We start from the raw sequence: 10,046 nt of genomic DNA on the forward strand, positions 1-10,046 counted from the left end.
CATTTTTTTAGACACATACACTTCAAATATTCTTATGTCTTCTTGGATTATTCACTTCTTTATTATTACATAATTTCCTTCTTTATTGCTGATAACTTATCTTGCTTTGAAGTCTGCTCTGTCTGAAGAGCTACTCCTACTCTTTTTTTTAATTAATTAATTAATTTATTTTAATTCTTATGTTAATGCCCATACATTACATCATTAGTTTTAGATGAAGTGTTCCATGATTCATTGTTTGTGCACAACACCCATTGCTCCATGCAGAATGTGCCCTCCTCAATACCCACCACCAGGCTAACCCATTCTCCCACCCCCCTCCCCTCTAGAACCCTCAGTTTGTTTTTCAGAGTCCATTCTCTCTCATGGTTCGTCTACCCCTCCGATTCCCCCCCTTCATTCTTCCCCTCCCGCTACCTTCTTTTTTTTTTCTTAACATGTATTGCATTATTTGTTTCAGAGGTACAGATCTGAGATTCAACAGTCTTGCACAATTCACAGCGCTTACCAGAGCACATACCCTCCCCAGTGTCTATCACCCAGTCACCCCATCCCTCCCACCCCACCCCCCACTCCAACAACACTCAGTTTGTTTCCTGCAATTAAGAATTCCTCATATCAGTGAGATCATGGCCAGATGGCTTCCCAGGGGAATTCTACCAAACATTTCAAGAAGAATTAATACCTATTCTTCTGAAACTGTTCCAAAAAATAGAAACGGAAGGAAAACTTCCAAACTCATTTTATGAGGCCAGCATTACCTTGATCCCAAAACCAGACAAAGACCCCATCAAAAAGGAGAATTACAGACCAATATCCCTGATGAACATGGATGCAAAAATTCTCACCAAAATGCTAGCCAATAGGATCCAACAGTACATTAAAAGGATTATTCACCATGACCAAGTGGGATTTATTCTTGGGCTGCAAGGTTGGTTCAACATCCACAAATCAATCAATGTGATACAATACATTAACAAAAGAAAGAACAAGAATCATATGATCCTCTCAATAGATGCAGAAAAATCTTTTGACAAAGTACAGCATCCTTTCTTGATCAAAACTCTTCAGAGTATAGGGATAGAGGGTACATACCTCAATATCATAAAAGCCATCTATGAAAAACCTACAGCGAATATTATTCTCAATGGGGAAAAACTGAGAACTTTCCCCCTAAGGTCAGGAACACGGCAGGGATGTCCACTATCACCACTGCTATTCAACATAGTATTGGAAGTCCTAGCCACAGCAATCAGACAACAAAAAGAAATCAAAGGCATCCAAATCGGCAAAGAAGAAGTCAAACTCTCACTCTTTGCAGATGATATGATACTTTATGTGGAAAACCCAAAAGACTCCACCCCAAAACTGCTAGAACTCATACAGGAATTCAGTCAAGTGGCAGGATATAAAATCAATGCACAGAAGTCAGTGGCATTCCTATACACCAACAACAAGACAGAAGAAAGAGAAATTAAGGAGTCGATCCCATTTACAATTGCACCCAAAATCATAAGATACCTAGGCATAAATCTAACCAAAGAGACAAAGGATCTGTACTCAGAAAACTATAAAATACTCATGAAAGAAATTGAGGAAGACACAAAGAAATGGAAAAATGTTCCATGCTCATGGATTGGAAGAACAAATATTGTGAAGATGTCAATGCTACCTAGAGCAATCTACACAGTCAATGCAATCCCCATCAAAATACCATCCACTTTTTTCAAAGAAATGGAACAAATAATCCTAAAATTTGTATGGAACCAGAAAAGACCCTGCATAGCCAGAGGAATATTGAAAAAGAAAAGCAAAGCCGGCGGCATCACAATTCCGGACTTCAAGCTCTATTACAAAGCTGTCATCATCAAGACAGCATGGTACTGGCAAAAAAACAGACACATAGATCAATGGAACAGAATAGAGAGCCCAGAAATGGACCCTCAACTCTATGGCCAACTAATCTTCGACAAAGCAGGAAAGAATGTCCAATGGAACAAAGACAGTCTCTTCAACAAATGGTGTTGGGAAAATTGGATAGCCACGTGCAGAAGAATGAAACTGGACCATTTCCCTACACCACACACAAAAATAGACTCCAAATGGTTGAAAGACCTCAATGTGAGACAGGAGTCCATCAAAATCCTAAAGGAGAACACAGGCAGCAACCTCTTTGACCTCAGCCACAGCAACTTCTTCCTAGAAACATCGCCAAAGGCAAGGGAAGCAAGGGCAAAAATGAACTACTGGGACTTCATCAAGATAAAAAGCTTTTGCAAAGCAAAGGAAACAGTCAACAAAACCAAAAGACAACCGACAGAATGGGAGAAGATATTTGCAAATGACATATCAGATAAAGGCTAGTATCCAACATCTATAAAGAACTCATCAAACTCAACACCCAAAGAACAAAGAATCCAATCAAGAAATGGGCAGAAGACATGAACAGACATTTTTCCAAAGAAGACATCCAAATGGCCAACAGACACATGAAAAAGTCCTCAATATCGCTCGGCATCAGGGAAATCTAAATCAAAACCTCAATGAGATACCACCTCACACCAGTCAGAATGGCTAAAATTAACAAGTCAGGAAACGACAGATGTTGGCGGGGATGCGGAGAAAGGGGAACCCTCCTACACTGTTGGTGGGAATGCAAGCTGGTGCAGCCACTCTGGAAAACTGTATGGAGGTTCCTCAAAAAGTTGAAAATAGAGCTACCATAAGATCCAGCAATTGCACTACTGGGTATTTACCCCAAAGATACAAAAGTAGGGATCCGAAGGGGTACGTGCACCCCAATGTTTATAGCAGCAATGTCCACAATAGCCAAACTGTGGAAAGAGCCAAGATGTCCATCGACAGATGACTGGATATAGAAGATGTGGTATATATATATACAATGGAATATTATGCAGCCATCAAAAGGAATGAGATCTTGCCATTTGCAACAACGTGGATGGAACTGGAGGGTATTATGTTGAGTGAAATAAGTCAAACAGAGAAAGACATGTATCATACTCCTACTCTCTTTTGACTAGTGTTAACATAGTATATTTTTTGTCCATCCATTTACTTTTGATCCAGATGGTCCATATATTTAAAGTGAGTTTTTTGGAGACAACATATACTTTAGTCTTTTTTTTTTTCATCCACTCTGATAAACTCTGCTGTTTAATTGGTGTGTTTAGATTGTTGACATCCAAAGTGATTATTGATACATCTACCATATCCATTGCTCTTTTCTATTTGTTTTTGTTTCTTTTTATGTGTTCCATGTTTTTGTCATGGTATTAAATGAGCATCTTATGTAATTCCATTTTCTTTCCTTTCTTAGCATATCAGTTATACTTCCTTTTTTATTTTTTTTAATTGACCTAGAATTTGCACTATATCTGTACAACTAATTCAAGTCCACTTTCAAATAACACTGTACCAATTCACAGGTAGTGTAATTTATAACAAAATAATCTTAATTCCTCCCTCTTATCTCTCATATCATTGCTGTCATTCATCTTACATATATATATGTGTATATAACCAAATATACATACATAAGATATATGCATAAGCATACCTAGTCAAGTACGTTATTAATATTACTTTGAGCAAACTCCTTTCTCTTAGCTCAATAAAAAATAAGAAAAATAAAACTTTTTATTTTACCTTTGCTTATTCCTTCTTTGATACTTTCTTACTGTATGTAGATCCAAGTTTCTGACCTATATTATTCCCTTCTATCTTACTGAAAATGAATTCCTTCAATTTTTGTCTGAGAATCTCTCTCTTTTTTTTTTTTTTTTTCTCTTTTACTTTTGAAGGATAACTTCTCAGGTAAAATTTCTAGATTTGTGGGGGTTCATTTTTGTTTTATTTTGTTTTGCTCTCAACACTTTAGATATTTCATTCCAATCTCTTCTTGTTTGCATGATATCTGAAACATCAGATGAATTCTTATCTTTATTCCTCCATAAATAATATTGATTTTTTTTCAGCCCCTTACCTTCTTTCAGGATTTTTTTCTTTATCTTTGATTTTCTGTAGTTTGAAGATGATGTGCTTAGCTATAGTTTCTTTTGTTTTGGTTTGGTTTGGTTTTTTTGTGAGGGAGCATTTTTCCTACTTAGTGATCTCTGGACTTCCTGAATCTGTGGTTTGGTGTCTGATATTAATTTGGGAGAAATGTTCAGTAATTATTATTTCAAATATTTCTTTTGTTCTTTTGCCCTTTCTTCTTCTAGTATTTCCATTATGTGTATGTTATACCTTTTGTAGTTGTCCTACAGTTTTTGAATTTTCTTTTCTGTGTTCTTCGGTCTATTTGTTTTCTGTTTTTCACAGTTATTATTGACATATCCTCTAGCTCAGAGATTCTTTCCTCAATTGTGTCCAGACTACTAATAAGCCCATCAAAGGCCTATTTCAGGGGCGCCTGGGTGGCTCAGTCATTAAGCATCTGCCTCTGGCTTGGGTCGTGATCCCAGGGTTCTGAGATCGAGCCCTGCATCGGGTTCCCTGCTTGGCAGGAAGTCTCCTACTCCCCCTGCTTGTGTTCCCTCTTTCCCTGTCTCTCTCTGTCTGTCAAATAAATAGATAAAATCTTTTAAAAAAAGGCCTATTTCATTTCTGTTATAGTGTTTTTGTTTTTGTTTTAAAATTTCTAGCACTTCTCTTGGTTCTTTCTAGGATTTCCATCTCTCTGCTTACATTGCTCATCTGTTCTTGTATGCTATCTACTTTATCCATCAGAGCCCTTAGCATATTAATCATAGTTGTTTCAACTTCTTGGTCTGTTAATTCCAACATCCCTACCATGACTGATTATGACCCTTGTTCTGTGCCTTTAAGTTGTGGTGCTTTTTGTTTGTTTGTTTTTGCTTTTTGTTATGCATTGTGATTTTTTCTTGATATCTGGACATGATGTCCTGGGTGAAAGTAACAGTTATAAGTAGGTCTTTATTAATGTGACAGTGAGCAGTGGGGGAGAAGAATCATTCTATAGTCCTATGATTAGGTCTTCGTCCTTAGTGAGCCTATTCCTCTGGATTGTGAACTTCACAAGAGTTCCTCAGATTTTCTCACCACTTAGGTGGGACAGGATGGCTAGAAGGGGCTGAAGTTTTATATTCCCATTCCTCCATGTGGAAGGTTAGGGCCAGCTGGAGTTGAGTAACAGTTCCCCACTCCCGGGTCAGTTAGGCTCTGATAATATCTATCCTGATGTTAGGATTTAGTTAACTAGTTTCACCTGAGGGCAGGCCTTGTTAAGAACAGAGTGTTCTGGTATATTTTAAAATGGCTCTTCTTTCCCTTTTCTTGTTGGAAGCAAGAAAGAATTTTTCTCTAATATTTACAATAAGAACCTCATCAAACTCCTGGGGGTAAAAATTATGAAAATGTGCCACCCCCCTTCCTACCATGACTGGGTCCTCCTGGAGTTTTTAACTCTCAGAATTATCCATACCAAGCCTTCAGAAATTAGTCAATTATAATTCAAGTTTTCCTACCTAGGTACTGGTCCCAAAGGCAGTTTCTACTCACGAGTCTCTGCTCTGATAAGTCATGACTCCCTGTATTCATCTGTGTGTCTTTGCAATTCCGGGAGTAGCGGTTTGCCCTGTGTCCTCCATTTTCTTACAGATTCAGGAAAACTTTTTGATGTTTTATTCTGTTTATCTGTTATTTGTTGTTAGGACAGGCTAGGGACTTCTAAGCTCCTTCCATGAAGAATTGGAAACCAGTCTTTTTTCTTCTCCTCCTCCTCTTCCCATAAATGTAATGGCTCAAACCACCCAACTGTATTCTTCTACAGTTCTATAACTCACACATGTGATACTGGTCTCACTGGGCTAAATTCAAAGTGTTGCGGGACTGCCTTCCTTTCTGGGGTATCTAGAAGAGAATCTGTTTTCTGGCTTATTTAGCTTGATGGCAGAATTCAGTTTCTTGTGATTATAGGACTGAGAGTTGTTCTTAGCTTCTAGATACTACCTGCAATCCTCGGTTCCATCTTTAAAAGGTAGCAATATTGAGTTGAATCCCTCAGACTGAATTTCACCTACCTCTTCTTTTATGGTCACATTTCTCTCTTTTGCCTTTTTTTTTTTTCCTATTTGTATGGGTCAGTGATTAGATTCGGCCCACCCAGATAATTGAGGATAACCTCCTTATTATATTAGGCCAACCCAGATAATCCAGGATAATTTTCCTGTTTTAAGGTTCTTAACCTTAATCATAACTGCAAAATGCCTTTTACCATATAAAATAACATATTCGCAGTCCCTGGGAGTTAAAGCATGGAAATCTTTAGGGGAACATTGTTCTGTCTACTGCATTGCCTAAATTACTATAACATTATAGTTAAGTCTGGAAATCTGGTAGAGTTAGTTCTTCCATTTTTTTATTCTTAGAAAGATCTTTCTTATTCTTAAATCTTGGAATAAGCTTGTTTAGTTCCACAAAAAAATTATGCTCATCTTTTGATTGGGATTATATTGAATCTATAGATCAATTTTAGAATTGGTATTTTACACTTTGAGACATAATCATAAGCATAGATTTTTCTTTACAATTATTTGTCTTTTCCAGTTTTTTGTTTGCTTTAGAGTTTCTTTAATCACTCTAAACAAAGTTTCTACTTGTCCTTAAGGATTATGTTTTGCTTGATTTATTCCTAAGGATTTCATATATTTTTTATTTTATTGTACAAGATATTTTTCAATAAATGGATTTTAACTCTGATTTCATCCTGCAGATCTGTATACTCTCATTAAAAATTACTGTTATTCCAGTTGAAAAACTCTCTGTTCTTAGTCCATTCATATACAGCTTTCCCTAACCTATTTGGGGATTTTACTGTCTTTAGCACTAACTAGGTTAATGGCTCAATGTCATTGCCTTGCATGAGTATGTACCCAAATTATGTCTCTAGTTTCCTGAAATCAGGGATGCTGTATCTTCAAGATGATTTCAGTGACAGGTTTATGTACTAAGAATATCACTCAATGGCTATAATTTAATGAGTAAATTATAAGTAAGAGTGTCAATGATGAAAAATGTGACATCATCATCACTGGCACTACCCTGATGTAGGTAATGATGAAGTAATGTCATTCATTTTAAATTTTATTTATTTATTTAGGCTGGGTACAGTATGATGGTACAAAACAACGGAGGGGTCCCTGAGTCCCTCCCTTCTTCAAGGGGTCCGGGATGGAAACTGGGTAGAGGTTGGGAGATTGTCAGTGTGTTGGGGGATGAGTTGGGGCAAGGACTCCCCAGCAGCTAAAGGTCTCTCTCTTCCTCTTCCTCTCACTGGGGCTGGTGGTCCAGGGAGCTCTTACTCCTTGGAGGCCATGTGGACCAAAAGGTCCACCACCCAGTTGCTATAGCCAAATTCATTGTCATACTGGGAAATGAGCTTGACAAAGTGGTCATCAAGAGCAATGCCAGCCCCAGCATAGAAGGTGGAAGAGTGGGTGTCACTGTTAAAGTCACAGGAGACAACCTGGTCCTCAAAGTAGCCCAGCATGCCCTGGAGCAGGTCCTCTGATGCCTGCTTCACCACTTTCTTGATGTCATCATATTTGGCAGCTTTCTTCAGGCAGCAGGTTAGATCCATGACTGACACACTGGGGATAGGGACAGAAAGTCCATGCCAGTAAGCTTCCCATTCAGCTCAGGGATGATCTTGCCTATAGCCATGGTGGTGGCAATAGGAGCAGGATTGATGTTCTGTGTGGCCCCTCAGCCATCACACCACAACTTCCCAGAAGCGGTGTCCATGGTCTTTTGGGTGGTAGTGATGACATGGACTGCGGTCATGAGTCCCTCCACAGTGCCAAAGTTGTCATAGATGACATTGGCTGGAGGGGCCAAGCAGTTGGTGGTACAGGAAGCATCGCTGACAATCTTGAGGGAGTTGTCATACTTCTCATGGTTCACACTCATTACAAACATGGGGGCATCAGCAGAAGGGGCAGATATGATGACGCTCTTGGCCCTACCATTCTAGTGAGCCCTAGCCATCTCCATGCTGGTGAAAACCCTAGTGGATTCAACATCATATTCAGCACCAGTATCACCCCATTTGATTTGTCTGGATCTTGCTCCTGGAAGATGCAGAGGGTTTTCCATTGATGACAGATTTCCCCTTTTCAGCCTTGACTGTGTGGTTGAATTTGCCATTGGTGGAATCATACTGGAATGTGTAGACCATGTAGTTCAGGTCAATGAAGGGATCATTGATGGTGACAATGTCCATTTTGCCAGAGTTAAAAGCAGCTCTGGTGACTAGGAGCCCAGTACGGCCAAATCTGTTTACTCCAATCTTCACCAGCATGTCTCAGGGATGTGGCTGGCACTGCACCAGAAGATGCAGCTGTCTGTCAAACAGGGAGGAACAGAAAGCCTCATTTTAAATTTTAATTAATACTCCAGTCTCTAATCATTACATTTCTGTCTAAAATAATTAATATCTTTCTAAGTAATGACTGTTCAAATGCTTTCAAAATTTTCATTGCAAATACAGTAAAATCTATTTTCTTAAGTTTGTCATTTAAGATTAAGAAAATATATGGCTTTAAACAATTCTCTCAGTTTTCTTTTACCAACTTTTTCTTACCTATAGATCGTCTCATGACACTAAAGTTCCATTCAAAACAATCTCCCATGAAATCCTCTAATAATCTGAGCAACTACATGCCTATATGCCTTTTCTGTGTTGTTTATTCGAGCTAGAAACCCTTTATGTCATTCAGCAAAATCACAAAGATTCTTCAATGTCTCTTCACGTGCAACCTCTACCGTCAAAATTAAGCAATTCTGTTTTGTACTCCCTATAAACCTAGTTTTTGCTTTGGTTTTTAAAACTGTAAGCTTTTTGAGGACCAGGATTGTTTCTTACTCAACTTTTCATTCTCTGGGAACAGCAGGTGTGCCTTGTGTGTAGTAGGCATTCATTGCTGATTTTTTTTTAACAAATCAAGCTTTTGTGTGTAAAATATATTAATAAACTTGGTTATATTTAACTGAACCCAAGATATTAAAATGTCTAAATGGTTATTTTAGATTTCAATGATCGTGGTTATCATATATAAACTAGACATAGTTCAACTTTTTGTTATTCTCAATAAAACAATCTGTGCTTTGTATTCTCATGTCTTTGAACTTGAATTCTGTTAGATTTCAGAGAATAAAGAGATTCAGATCTGTCAGTTCTGGGACCTCTATGAAACATTTTTTTCTCTAAGAAATATGTCTGTGGTTTAGCTGAAGCTAATCTTTTTTACAGGCCTAAAAAGTACACTGAACCAGTGTGAAAGGGTCGGGATAAGAAGTGTAACCATCCTAAATGCAATATATAATGAAGAGTCATAAATAGAGATGTCCCCACAATTTTAAGTGTTCCTCTTCCTTGCATTATGTAAATGCAAAGCACATTCCAGGATGGTATCCTTTTAAAATGAGGAGAATGCATATCTGAGATATATCATTATGCTAAAAAGAAATAAAATAAATTCCATTGAATCCAAGGCGACTACAGGTCTTACATCCTACAGATGAGTTGGAAAGGTAGATAAACATGAATTTCTGCATTTGACTAACTAAAGCCTTTTATAACATTATATCTTGCTCTCAAACACCCAGTTCTTGTCTTGAAAATACTTCCAATATTCTATTTAACAAAAATGTATTCTGAACAACTATATGGATAAGAGAGATTGACATGTTAAATAGTATCTCCAAATATAATGATGTAGAGAGAAATAAAAGGTAATTCAGTGAGTTAGGTAAAATGCATAAGTGGCTATTGGATAGGTAACAATTCCAAAGTAGATTAGTATGCTTTATCCCCCAACCTCCCACCCCGCCCCCTGCCCCGGGAGACTTTATCATTCTGCTGTTTGCTTGTTTATAAATGTTGAAATAGGGGCATTTTTTCCCTTTTTATTCTATTTTGGGCAATATTCATGGAAAACTGTATCTACTTTTTTAGAATCAGGGATTACCTACTTTATTATGTTCATTCATATTATTCATATTCA

The 10,046-nt window shown here is 37.7% G+C and overlaps 1 pseudogene; it reads right to left on the reverse strand.

Annotated features, from left to right (window-relative positions):
- Window positions 1–7,339: 7,339 nt before the first annotated feature.
- On the reverse strand, window positions 7,340–8,341 carry LOC123848943 (glyceraldehyde-3-phosphate dehydrogenase-like; annotated as a pseudogene).
- Between the last annotated feature and the right edge of the window lie 1,705 nt (window positions 8,342–10,046).

The sequence above is a fragment of the Mirounga angustirostris genome, unplaced genomic scaffold (assembly GCF_029215605.1).
Source record: "Mirounga angustirostris isolate CCGP_5_RB_7025 unplaced genomic scaffold, mMirAng1.0.hap1 SCAF_2, whole genome shotgun sequence".
NCBI lineage: Eukaryota > Metazoa > Chordata > Mammalia > Carnivora > Phocidae > Mirounga > Mirounga angustirostris.